The sequence below is a fragment of the Aquarana catesbeiana genome, linkage group LG10 (assembly GCF_042186555.1).
Source record: "Aquarana catesbeiana isolate 2022-GZ linkage group LG10, ASM4218655v1, whole genome shotgun sequence".
In the NCBI taxonomy this organism is placed as follows: Eukaryota; Metazoa; Chordata; class Amphibia; order Anura; family Ranidae; genus Aquarana; species Aquarana catesbeiana.
This window is the reverse complement of record NC_133333.1, coordinates 177,805,859-177,820,605: the sequence shown is the minus strand read 5'-3', so window position 1 is coordinate 177,820,605 and position 14,747 is coordinate 177,805,859. Positions and strand designations below refer to the sequence as shown.

General features: G+C 41.9%; 1 protein-coding gene across 2 annotated transcripts in view; it reads left to right on the top strand.

Annotated features, from left to right (window-relative positions):
* The window catches only part of MORN1 (MORN repeat containing 1), a 518,336-nt gene that overhangs the window by 136,915 nt on the left and 366,674 nt on the right, over positions 1-14,747 (top strand). The gene's annotated exons all lie outside the window — the stretch shown is intronic.

Below are 14,747 nucleotides of genomic sequence, written 5' to 3'. Positions count from 1 at the left end.
AGCCTCACTGGCTATTGAACTTCATTTTCGTCGTACGTGTTGTACGTCACCGCGTTCTGGATGTTCGTAATTTCCGACAAGATTTGTGTGACTGTGTGTATGCAAGACAAGTTTGAGCCAACATCTGTCAGAAAAAATCCATGCAGTGCAAATTTCAATTTGCTGGTTTTTTTTTTTGCCTTCCCCTCATATAATAATAATATAAATATATTATAATAAATATATATTATAATAAATATAAAGCCTGTATGAAAGTGAGCCATTACTCACATAGGACTATGGTACCATGTACTCTAAGTACAATCCTAAACAGGTTTTGGAACAGCATGGTAACAGAAGTCAAGTGTTGTTGAACCATTTGAAGATCTAGCACTGCAGGCTTAAAGATAAGTTAACCATCTGGAACTGATCTATCAATTTACTGTGCAGCAGAGGCACACCGGGAGACCACATCTCTATATAACACCTTAGTTCTACAGCCAGTTCTGAAACGCCCTACCAGTAAAGCTGCAGAGCTAGTGTATCTGTGCGTAGCACCAGTGAGAATGGCAGGGCGACTGGCGATTATACCAAGTTAGTGCCTGATGAGTATCAGTGGCACAATCCAAAAGAAAATTCGACTTATAACCATGACTAATGACTAACATCTGAAAAGCGTAGGCTGTTATACAGCTTTGTAAAAGCATTTAATAAAGAAATCCTATTTTGGATGTCATCCTGAGTGCCGAACATCCCTTTCCTTTATTCTGGTACATTGGAGGTGTCAGCAGCCTCAAGCTCTGATCACCGGGCAGAGCTTTTATGTGGGAAGGTTGCCTGTTTTCCTAAAATTCGACTTATTTTTGCTTACAAATTCAAATAACATATTTTAAACACAATTTTCTGTTTTGGCCCCCACCCCCATAACAGAACTAGCCCACCCTCCACCCTCAAAGCTCCATACTTACCAAGATTGTGCTACCAGGGCTCACTGCAGTGTTTCCATCTATCTGGCAGCTTCTTCATATTGATGGCCGTGCTTGCACACTGGAATAACAGCCAGGATATGGATCAAAAGCATTCCATTGAAAATTATACTAGGTCATTTTTTTTTTTTTTTTTTTTTAGATATACAGTAAAACCTTGGATTGAGAGTAACTTGGTCTGAGAGTGTTTTACAAGACAAGCAAATTTTTAAATACATTTTGAGCGATTTCTTTCATATACAAGTAGCGTCACGTCACAACTGAGTACAAGCCTGCATTCACACCTGAGCGTTTTGTAGCTTGAAGCTCAATAATGCTGGAGGAGAAAAAAAATCAATGATTCTCTTTGGAGATGGTTCACATCTCCACTCCATGTCGCTTGAAGCTCAAACAAGTTCTGGAGTTTTTTTTGTCGCTTGAATCGGGCAGATTTGGGCATTTTTGGCTTGTTTGTATTCCCATAGAAATAAATGGAAACGCGCCATTCACGCATATTTGCACATTTTTGCGCAATTTTCTGCTCAAATGTAAAAACACTAAAAAATAAAATAGTAATAATGTATGAATAAGTAAAGGTAAAATAAATACACAAATAACTAAAAATCATCATAAATAAAATAAATGAATAATATGTAATAATACATTAATAAATAACCTCTAACCTTAAAAAATATTAAATACATAATTATTATTATTATTAACCAGCACCCAGACTCGAACAAAAAAATACATTATTAATAATAATAATAATAATACATTTTGTGTTAGGGTTAGGATGTTTAGTTATAAGGGGCAAAGATAAAGTTAAGGGTTAATTATTTATTGTTACTTAGTATTCATTTATTGAATTTATTTTTTTTATTTATGATTTTTTTTTTGTATTTATTCAGTTATTATTATTATTATTTGTATAATAATAAATAAATAAAAAATAAATAAAATAATAATAAATAACCCTAACCCTAACTCCAAATCCTAACCCTAACCTAAACTGAACTTGAACCCTTTACCCTAACGAAAAAACATTTTAATAAATGAATAATAATAAAAGAAGAAATAAAAGCTAATGGAAAAGCTAAAAAAGCTGAAATACCTAGCAACAAATGATGCAACAGATAACAGTTTTCTTTATTTGCTAATAAAAAAATGCCAAAGCCCAAAAACACTGCATACAAACGCGCAAAGTCACGCAAAACCGCGCCAAAATCACGCATAAAAACACGCCGGAAAAGCGCTCAAAGACGTTACACTCATGTGTGAATACAGCCTAAACGAGAAAAGAGGTGCCTCTAAAATGATATTGCACCGAGCAGTCTGTTACCTCCTCTTTGGCAGTCCCCTGCCAACGCGATCAGCACCTTCTTCCTCCCGGTGCCCCCTTAGCAAGCCATGTACCATGGGGACACCTGTACACATACGCTTTGGATCCAGGCTGTGTGCATCCATAGATACAAAGTGCCAGTAAGCCACACCCCAACTCCCTCTTCAAAGGAGTTTGACTGACAGCAGCAGGAGTTTATGGCTCCCACTTTCCTCAGTGTCTCCTTTGAGACCATGAAGGGAAGAGAATGGTGCTGCAGCCAAGGAGCCAGGTAAGTGTTAAGTCATTGGGGGGTGGGGCTTAGGAAACAATAGTGGGGTGTGTTTGTTACCTTAATGCAGTGCATGCCTTAAGATAAAAAAAAACCAACATTTTAACTTTAGAACCATTTTCAGGAATCATGCTTATCTAAATAAATATTCAGATTCAGAATAGCAAAGAAAAAATATTAAATAATCCCAAAGGGAATTCCAAAGATGCTTTCTCTAATATACATTTGTGCTCATAAGTTTACATACCCTGACAGAATTTATGATTTCTTGGCCATTTTTCAGAGAATATGAATGATAACACAAATATTTCTTTCACTCATGGTTAGTGTTTGTCTGAAGCCATTTATTATCAATCAACTGTGTTTACTCTTTTTAAATCATAATGACAACAGAAATCACCCAAGTAATCCTGATTAAAAGTTTACATACCCTGGCGATTTTGACAAGATAACATGCACACAAGTTGACACAAAGGGGTTTAATTGGCTATTAAAGCTAACCATTCTCACCTGTGATCTGTTTGCTTGTAATTAGTGTGTGTGTATAAAAGGTCAACGAGTATCTGGACTCCTGACAGACCCTTGCATCTTTCATCTTCTGAGCAGGGCCCTCTTAATTATATTACAACTGTATTGTCTCCCCTTTATATTGTAAAGCGCTGCGTAAACTGTTAGCGCTATATAAATTCTGTATAATAATAATAATCTAATGCTGCACTGACGTTTCTGGATTTCGAGTCATGGAGAAAGCAAAAGAATAGTCAAAGGATCTGCGGGAAAAGGTAGTTGCACTGTATAAAACAGGAAAGGGATATAAAAAGATATCCAAGTAATTGAGTGCCAATCAACAGTGTTCAAACTTTAATCAAGAAGTGGAAAATGAGGGGTTCTGTCGAAACCAAACCACGGTCAGGTAGACCAACTAAAATTTCAGCCACAACTACCAGGAAAATTGTTTGGGATGCAAAGAAAAACCCACAAATAACTTCAGGTGAAATACAAGACTCTCTGAAAACATGTGGTGTGGCTGTTTCAAGATGCACAATAAGGAGGCACTTGAAGAAAGATGGGCTGCTGGGCTGTGTGGTCAGGTCGCCAGAAGAAAGCCATTACTACGCAAATGCCACAAAGTATCCCGCTTACAATACGCCAAACAGCACAGAGACAAGCCTCAAACCTTCTGGCACAAAGTCATTTAAGTGATGAGACCAAAATTTAGCTTTTTGGCCACAACCATAAACGCTACATTTGGTAAAGAGTCAACAAGGACTATGATGAACGGTACACCATTCCTACTGTGAAACACGGAGGTGGAACACTGATGTTTTGGGGAGGCGTGAGCTAGAAAGGCACAGGAAATTGTGTCAAAATTGATGGCAAAATTAATGAAGTATGTTATCAAAAAATACTGGAGGAACATTTGCATTCATCAGCCAGGAAGTTGCGCATGGGATGTGCTTGGACATTCCAACATGACAATAATCCAAAACACAAGGCCAAGTCGACCTGTCATAGGCTATAGCTGAATAAAGTGAAGGTTCTGGAGTGGCCATCTCAGTCTCCTGACCTCAATATCATTGAGCCACTCTGGGGAGATCTCAAATGTGCAGTTCATGCAAGACAGCCCAAGAATTTACAGGAACTGGAGGCTTTTTGCCAAGTGGAATGGGCAGCTTTACCATCTGAGAAGATGAAGAGCCTCATCCACAAATACCACAAAAGACTTCAAGCTGTCATTGATGTTAAAGGGGGCAATACACGGTATTAAGGACTGGGGTATGTAAATTTTGCTCAGGGTCATTTGGGTAGTTTCTGTTGTCATTGTGATTTAAAAAGAGTAAACACAGTTGATTGATAATAAATGGCTTCAGCCAAACACTAACCATGAGTGAAAGAAATGTTTTTGTGTTATCATTCATAATCTCTGAAAAATGGCCAAGAAATCATAAATTCTGCCAGGGTATGTAAACTTAAAAGCACAACTGTAAGTATAAAACATTGCTTTCCTTGCCTCTTCCCTTAGCAAATTTGTATATGTTTTCAGATACCTTATTGAAGGAATACTATATGCTATTTACTGTAGATATAATCTTACTTGGACTACTATCATTGAATAAACCAACAATCATCTCCTATATAACCCCTATATATCCCTGAATACCTAGCATTGCAATTACATTAGAGTTGCTTTCTGAATATTACATGAGCAATAACATTATGAATGACTTTTCCTTATGGAGATTTTTAGAAAGAGAAATTGGAGATTTCCCCATGTGCAATAGGCATATTATATCTACCTTTCAATCACTTTGAAGGGTCTACTGCTTAGGTGGCATCAGCAAAATAAGTGTGACAGTATGAATTTTGGTGTGAATGAACTTGAGCACCTTACATTTTTTGGAATGTGTTCTTAATATGTTCTAATTAACGTTTTTAGTGCTGTAGCAGCCAGGACTGTGTGTAAAATCCTATTCTATTAACTGCCAATTATAATCAGTGCTGGTAGACGAGTGGTTAGGAAGGCTAAAGGGGGCAGAAATGTGAAATCAATGATTTGTAAAGGGGCTGTAATAGCACTGATCTCTAATGCTGCTTACACACGAGCGGATTTTGACCGGACTGGTCCGACGGACCGATTCCGGCGGACAATTCGACAGTGTGTGGGCTTCATCGGATCTGCAGCGGACTTTTTCGGTCGAATTTGGCGGACTTTAGATTGGGAAAATGTTTGAAATCTTTACATCGGAACTCCACTGGACCCAGTTCCTATCGAAAAGTCCGCTCGTCTGTATGCTAGTCCGACGGACGAAAACCTATGCTAGGGCAGCTATTGGTTAATGGCTTTCAACTTCCTTATTTTAGTCCGGTTGTACGTCATCACCTAGGAATCCGTCAGACTTTGGTGTGATCGTGTGTAGGCATGTCCGTTCGTTGGGGAAAGTCCGTTGGAAGTCCGCCGAAAGTCTGTCGGACCAGTCCGATCGAAAAGTCCGCTCATGTGTACGCGGCATAACAGTCTCATGTAATGTGTCTCTAGTCTATGACTATCTCCTGAAGCATGTCTCTAACAACCAGTGTTGCCGACCTACGAGTTTGAAATTTACTGACATGACACCTAAAATTTACTGGCACCAGCAAATTTTTACTGACGTTTCCAAAAGCTACAAAATTACAGTTTTTTAAGTGCAGATTTCAGTATTTTGGCTACAAACAGGTACAATATGCAATTAGCAATGTGATTTAAGGTAGATATTAAGGCATATAACATATTAGGGACAGGACTCAGAAGGGAAAGAAATTAAAATGGTCAGGCACACACATGAAATGGACTTTCACAGTGACACTGACAGCAGTGGGTAGCAGCACAGATAGGGTTGCCACTTTTTATTCAAGCCAAACTCGAACACTTTAGTGGCGTACAGTCATTTTTAAATTTTTTTTAATATACACTATAGGAATGTAACAGAACTGGGACACCTTTGGGCACTCCAAAGAGAATAGTAACACATAATGCCCTCACACTCCTGTCAGGCCCTGTTCTGAGCCACATTACTAAATGAATAATGTGTCCGGATTTCAGGTGGACAGAAACCCGGACACATGATTTAAAACCCGGACTGTCCGGGTGAATGCCGGACAGGTGGCAACCCTAAGCACAGATGATGGTGACACCTCACTGACATGACACATCCTCTCCTGAGTCACAGTGACAGTCTCTCAATGCCAGGTGATCCCTTCACTCCACTCCGGTCCAAACAGACAGCCCCACTCCTGGCTTGCCTTGCTCCTGTCCCACAGACCCGCACAAGAGGCTCCGGCCGCTCCACCCCCTTGCACCATGACATCACAGGACACGCTCAGGCACTGCCTCTGCCACACCCACACTCTGCCGGTGCTGCCCGAAAACATTATACAGGGGGTCCCCTACTTACAAACATCCGACTTACAAACCACTCCTACTTATAAACGGAGGGAGACAACAGGAAGTGAGAGTAAATCTACTCCTAGGAAGGGAAATTCTCTCCTGTAAGAGCCCTTGCACACTGGGGCGGGGGGCGGCGTCGGCGGTAAAACGCCGCTATTATTAGCGGCGTTTTACCGTCGGTATGCGGCCGCTAGCGGGGCGGTTTTACCCCCCGCTAGCGGCCGAGAAAGGGTTAAATACCACCGCAAAGCGCCTCTGCAGAGGCGCTTTGCCGGCGGTATAGCCGCGCCGTCCTATTGATTTCAATGGGCAGGAGCGGTAAAGGAGCGGTATACACACCGCTCCTTCACCGCTCCGAAGATGCTGCTGGCAGGACTTTTTTTACCATCCTGCCAGCGCATCGCTCCAGTGTGCAAGCCCTCTGGGCTTGCACACTGGAATGAAAGCAGCGGCACTTTCGGGGCGGTTTGCAGGCGCTATTATTAGCGCAATAGCGCCTGCAAACCGCCCCAGTGTGCAAGGGCTCTAAGAGTTAATATGGAAAAAAAGGTGTCTCCTCTGATGCTCTATCACCAATCCTTGTTTCCCTAATAACCCAAAATTTTCAAAATCCAATTGTCATTGGGACAGAAAGTGAGGTGAAATCTTCTGAACAGGGGCACAGACACCAAAACAAATGTGACAGGGGTGTTAACCCTTCCTTATGTTATCCAAAAAGCTTAAAAATAGATTTTTTGGCTGGAGCTACACTTAAAAAAATATACCTGTTCCAACTTACAAACAAATTCAACTTAAGAACAAGCCTACAGTCCCTATCTTGTTTGTAACCCGGGGACCGCCTGTAGTAGGCACTCAGATGGTCTCAGCATGTGCAATTAGGAGCTGAGCGTCACAGCCATATTTTTTACTGGCAACCTTTGCCTTTTACTGGCATTTACTGGCAGGAGAAACGTACCCATTTTTTACTGGCTGCCAGTAAAAATACTGACGGATGGCAACACTGCTAATAACCTCTATAGCAAGTTTGTCATCTCTAACCATTATTAGTAGCATGCCTTTAGTTGCTGACATCTTTCTATATTAGTACATCTACAAAATATTCTGTGTGCCCCTTTGGAGATTTCATGGGATGCAGTTGAGGCCTCCTATATATAGAAAGGTATATAGTCTATGGCCTAGACCTACCATGTTTCCCCAAAAATAAGACCTAGCGTGATTGTCGGTGATGGCTGCAATATAAGACCTACCCCCCAAATAAGCCCTAGTTAACCACTTAAGGACCAGCCTCGTTTTGGATTTTAGGTGTTTACAAGTTTAAAACAGGTTTTTCTGCTAGAAAAGTACTTAGAACCCCCAAACATTATATATGGTTTTTCTTCTAACACCCTAGAGAATAAAATGGCGGTCATTGCAATACTTTTTTTTGCACCGTATTTGCGCAGCGGTCTTAAAAGCGCACTTTTTTTGGAAAAAATTCACTTTTTTGAATTTAAAAATAAAACAACAGTAAAGTTAGCTCAATTTCTTTATATTGTGAAATATAATGTTACGCCAAGTAAATTGATACCCAACATGTCACGCTTGAAAATTGCGCCCGCTCGTGGAATGGCGTCAAACTTTTACCCTCAAAAATCTCCATAGGCGACGTTTAAAAAATTCTACAGGTTGCATATTTTGCGGTACAGAGGAGGTCTAGAATTATTGCTCTCGCTCTACCGGTTGCGGCAATACCTCACATGTGTGTTTGACCACCGTTTTCATATGCGGGCGCTACTTGCGTATGCGTTCGCTTCTGCGCGCGAGCTCGTCGGGACAGGGGTGTTTTAAAATTTTTTTTTATTTTTATTATTTATTTTGCAATATTTTATTTATTTTTACACTGTTTTTAAAAAAAAAAAATGGTGTCACTTTTATTCCTATTACAAGGAATGTAAACATCCCTTGTAATAGAAAAAAGCATGGCAGGACCTCTTAAATATGAGATCTGGGGTCAAAAAGTCATTTAGAAAAATGACATTTGAAAAAATGTGCCTTTAAGAGGCGTGGATGGAAGTGACGTATTGACGTCGCTTCCGCCCAGCAGTGTATTGGAGACGAGTGAGCACCATCTTGGCCTCACTTGTCTCCAGACACACCACAGGATAGGACGCGATCGCCTCCGCCGCTACCGACGGCTCCGGTAAGTGGCGGAGGGCACCGGATCACGCCGGGAGGGGGGGGCCCCTCTCCCGCCACCGATAAAAGTGATCTCGCGGCGAATCCACCGCAGGGACCACTTTTATCTGAAAGCCGGCCGCCGCACGAAAACGGGGATACCGGGGTTATGGCAGCTAGCTTCTGCCTTAACAACGATATCCCCGTTCAAACTTAGGATGTACATCGTCGTGCGGCGGTCTTGAAGTGGTTAAAGTCCGTGCAGGTCTTATTTTCAGGGTAGGGCTTATTTTTGGGGAAACAGGGTAGGGCTTATTTGTAGAGTAGGGCTTATATTGCAGCCATCACCGACAATCACGCTAGGTCCTATTTTCGGGGAAACAGGGTAGTCTGCACTGGCTACTGCCTCCAAGTGGTGCGACGTGATACTTCCTAGAGCCCCCGTTCACACTGAATGCGACTTTGAAATCCAACTACTTTGCTTGAGGTAGCACGATTTCAAAGCCACAGGTCAGTGCGATTTCAGGTGGGACTTGCCTGACGTCTGTGCGACTTCATGCATAGATGTCTATACAAGTTACACCTGAAATCGCAAAAAATAGTGCAGAAACCTTTTTTACAAATCGATGCGACACCGCAAAGTCGGAGTCGCACTGATTTGTACAGTTCCATTGCCAACAATAGGGTGCACCTTGTCATGTGATTTGGAACTGTCAAAGCTCACGACAAGTTGCACCGGCATGAATGGGGGCAGAAACTGAGAAGAAAAGGTAACATCATTGAATAAACGAGACATGAGGGGCAACATTGTAGCTTTTTTTTATCACAAAGGTGCACCTATGCTATAAATACAGCAAATAACGAGATTTTATTTACCTTAGGATACACTTACACTGGTGATTTAGGCCGCTGCAAATTGTAGCAGCAGGAATCTGCGGCTCTGAGCGGCTAGGTGCAGCTGCTGGCCCCGTTCACTATAATGACTAGTTGCAGGCGAGCACAGGTATTCATGGCTGTCTGCACAGCCAGTGATCACTGCAGGTAAATGGGGCTGGTAGCCGTAACATACCACTAGCCAGAAGTGGCATGAAGAAGCCAGAAAATTCCTGCTGCTACATTTTGCACCGGTCTAAATTGCCAGTGTGAATGTATCCTTAGCTGTATGAAATATTATGCAGCATTATAACAGTCATGTAAGGAAATGTTTGTAAAGTGAAAATTCTGGATTAAACTGCGAACTGATGAAACCTGTGTTCATGCTCTTATTGTACATAAGGCCTAATAGGTATGAGAGCTGCCTGCAGTGGAGTCTGTTGTAACCAGAGTTATTAACGCCATGATAGAACTATTTCTAAAATGTACATAGTAAAATAAAACCTCATCTTTTATGGCAGCTTCAGTGAAATCTATTATCCATGTATCATTTGTGCTTCCCAGCGCACTTTTGTTCCTCCCTAATGCACACAAGGTAACCGAACTTTAAAATTTCACATTACTTTCATTTATGACATTTTTCTTTGAGTGGATAATAGAGCGCTGTAAAACGTAAAACCTACATTATAACTTTAGTGTCATAAATGCCGGCATGCTCGATTGTGTTTCAGATCTGCCAATTGATATCAACATTTAACATTCTTCACATTGTCCTCACACACCGTTTATAATCTTCACATCCACTTTATTAAATAGAAGAAATTAAAACGAGGCAAAGTCTTAATTTTCTCAGCGTGCACTTAAGTTGTTTAATTTCCCACATATTGAATGGCTCATGTAGTAGTATACATTTCATGTAATTGTAGATTACCATGGAGGATATGCCTGGCCCTCCATATTAGGCCCTTGAGAGGTTTCAGATACAGTTGATAAATGTACATTATCCACCTGCACATTGTCCTCAGTGCAATGGAATTTGTGAAATACAAATGCTGTACATGTAGTTTTAAAATGACAAGCAACAGTAAAGTTTTCTGTGATCCTTCACTATAGGCTAGAGATAAACTAAAATGACCAATGGCAAGTCAGCTGCATTAAGTGCCAGTTCACACTGCAGCGACTTGGGATCCGACTTGTCAGACCTCAAGTTGCCCCAAGTCAATGGACATAAGAAATTCCATTGACGTGAATGAGAGCCTACTGAAGTTGCTCCGACTTCAGAAAAGGTTCCTGTACTACTTCAAGGCGACTTCTAGGCAACTTGTACCCATTGATTTCAATGGAAGTTGCCTCCAAGTCGGATCTCTATTTATATTGAAGCGACAGGAAAAAGGAAATAATTTACCCAGGTACTTCCCACGTTTACCCAGGCAACCCCCTCCCTCCCACAGAACTGATTATTCTGTGATTGGCCACAGCCAAAGTCGCCTGTCCTGGAGGCAACTTTAAGTCGCGTTGTAAGTTGTTCAAAGTTGCGCTGAAGTCTCCTCCAAATCGCCTTTGCAAAGTCACGCTGTAAGTCGGGTTGACCCTGTGTGAACCGGCACTAAAACAACCCAACTGAAAACTGTTTAATAAATAAAGAAAAAAAAGTTTCCTTTGCTACCCTTTGGTATCCTTAATATCTTTTAACAACCCTAGATGTCGTCTTAGGGTTACCTAGTTGTTTGTATGATTACATTAGAAAAATGGTAGAAAATAAAAAAATTAAATAAAAAAAAATAGAAAAAGTGTTTACCCTGGGATGCTGTTTGCAGTATTCATTTTTAGGGTGCATGCACACATTTACAAATGCATTGGTAATCTTATACCACAATATTACATGCACACTGTATGACACCGAGCGTAACAGAGAGGTATTCAGCACCATGTGCAGATTATACGAAGATAAGAAGCTATTTGTGTAATAGAGAGGCATGAGGCACTGGATGTAACAGGCAAGAGACACTGCCTGTAATCAAGAGGGGTGATTCACTCATGGAATAGAATAAAAATACTGATCAAATATCTACAACCATACAATTTGTTGTTGGTTTAAAGTTTCAAAATGACTTGCAGTGCACATTTGTATGAGGAGATTTTGAGGCAGGTAGAACTTCCTGAGCATACGGAGGAAATGTCTCCTTTTGCTGGGCTTTTTTTAGGGATTATGTTGATGTTGGATGTCCACTTCAGGTCCTGGGAAAATATAGATCTGGGATGCAGATATCTGGGATGCAGAGGGGTCAGAGTGCTGGGGGGATATCTGGGGTGTAGAGGGATCAGAGTGCTGGGGGATATCTGGGGTGTAGAGGGGTCAGAGTGCTGGGGGGATATCTAGGGTGTTGAACTATCAGAGTGCTGGGAGGGATATCTGGCGTGTAGAGGGGTCAGAGTGCTGGGGGATATCTGGGATATAGAGGGGTCAGGGTACTGGGGGGATATCTGGGATGTAGAGGGGTCAGAGTGCTTGGGGGATATCTGGGATGCAGAGGGGTCAGAGTGCTGGAGGGATATCTGGGGTGTAGAGGGGTCAGAGTGCTGGGGGATATCTGGGATATAGAGGGGTCAGAGTGCTGGAGGGATATCTGGGGTGTAGAGGGGTCAGAGTGCTGGGGGATATCTGGGATGTAGAGGGGTCAGAGTGCTGGGGGGATATCTGGGATGTAGAGGGGTCAGAGTGCTGGAGGGATATCTGGGGTGTAGAGGGGTCAGAGTGCTTGGGGATATCTGGGATGTAGAGGGGTCAGAGTGCTGGGGGGATATCTGGGATGTAGAGGGGTCAGAGTGCTGGGGGGATATCTGGGATGTAGAGGGGTCAGAGTGCTGGAGGGATATCTGGGGTGTAGAGGGGTCAGAGTGCTTGGGGGATATATGGGATGTAGAGGGGTCAGAGTGCTTGGGGGATATCTGGGATGTAGAGGGGTCAGAGTGCTGGAGGGATATCTGGGGTGTAGAGGGGTCAGAGTGCTTGGGGGATATATGGGATGTAGAGGGGTCAGAGTGCTTGGGGGATATCTGGGATGTAGAGGGGTCAGAGTGCTTGGGGGATATCTGGGATGTAGAGGGGTCACGATGCTGGGGGGATATCTGGGATGTAGAGGGGTCAGAGTGCTGGGGGGATATCTGGGGTGTAGTGGGGTCAGAGTGCTGGGGGGATATTTCGGGTGTAGAGCATTACCCCAGAGCATTACTTTGCCCAGGGGCCCATGATGCTATTAAGACGGCCCTGCTATGGTGCCTCTTCTCAAGGCTGAGCTTTGCACTTCATATAAGTAAACAAAGAGGTATTGAGAAGAGACATTGCATCACATAAATGAGAAAATAAGAATCGACTAGTTCTATTGAAAAGGGTACAGGACACGATTCACCAGCTTGTAATGCAGAAATGTACCTTGCTAAGATATGATATTATGATATTATTGACCCCCACAAACTGATTTAGAACTATTTGTGAAAGATGAATACTGTCTTTTATAGACAAGATTTGTCCTTGGAATACTTGTGGATGGGAATCCTAGTCATGGCTGTCCTTGGTTAAGGCGACAATGGCATTGAATTCTAGACGTTTACAAAGAATGATCAGATCCAGGTAACAAACAAAAGCCTCATATGTAGGCTTAATATTTTTTTCATATAGTGAATATCAATAAAGAGCTTTTCAGTTCAGTTAACTCTACACTTGCATTGAAGGGACATACAGCTTTAGCACTACGCAAGGAAATGTCAGTAGCAGTGTACTAATCCCATGATGCTTTGGAAAAACTCATAAATTGCCTGCCTTTGCATGTTGAATTACACTGAGCATGGTTTATTCAGAGCCAGACTGGCAATCTTACCTATTCAAGCATATGCCACAGGGGTTGGTGTGTTTAGGAACATTAGTGGGCTTATGTGTGTGTGCTTAGTGGTAACGTATAGCTGGGACTTTATAGGCACCTAGACATATAGTAAATGATTACAACATCTTAAAGTCACAAAAATGCTTTATTATACAAACATTAAAATATCATGGCTGACCAGAACACGTTTCCAGTTCCTATGAACATTGCTTACAAAACGATATACCACTATGTTCTCCACGTGTTACAAAAGATGTAAATGTGTCTTGATTAAACATGACATTGTTCATTTGGAGAAACCCAACACGTTTAAAGCAGTTTTCTTTCTGGGCATATATGGTATATTTTCTGAGATATAATGTATATTCATAAAAACGATATCCAAATATATGGCATACTTAGAATATCCTTGTTAGAATACTAATGTTTACATGCATAGTACAGGGACCAGAGGGAACAACTGGCATATTGGTTAAAATGTGCAGATTGATGCCTCTACATAAAGACCCACCAACTAAAACAACACTGGGAGACAGTCACAAGGGTTGCTAGCAATGCCATCATTTGGGCTCTAAAATTAGGAAGGCCAAGTGCATTATGCCAGATTTTTTCTCTCCTTAGGTAAAATTTAATAGAAAATTTGCAATGTGTGTGGGCTCACATAGGATTAAATGTATTCATTGAATGGAATTGACTGTAAATTAGCTGTCCATTCTACTAAAGTCTACTAAGTGTAGGTTGAGTGGTCCTGTGACAGGAGTCACTTTGGGTGGGGGGTTTGTGCAACTCCGCTTACCTTGGAGCGCTTTGGAAACTCCGTGCCCAGCTTCCCTGAACCCTCTTATGTGTAAATCACCCTGTGTCCATTAGGGGCACAGGGTGCCTGAGAACCCCACTATGATCTGTGCTAGTCAGACTCAATGTTGTATATATGTATATATTGTGTATTGTCTCATGCTGTTGTGGACTCTTTGCTGTGATCGTTTGGGGTGTGGTTGTATTCCATTGTTTGTGTCTGTCTGCCTTGGAAGAAACATATATTATGGGATGGATGTCTTATGTGGAGGGGGAGGATTCCTCCAACAGCTTTCCCTGTTAAGACTGTTTACTGATGAGAAGTTTGAATACACCTGACCTGTGTGTCTATTGTGGTTGGACAGTTTACCTTGCCCTGAATCCAGAGAGGGGGGGGTCTCGGAGTTGGATATCTGTGGTAACATGTGCTGGAATAAAAGAGTTTGATGTTGTTCACCCTACACTGTGTTATGGCTGGTGACTGGGTGAGCTAAGGGCTCTTGGTTAGTGCTGGTTCTGGACAGAGGAAGCATTCATGGCGGACATAGACCTGTTGAGGACA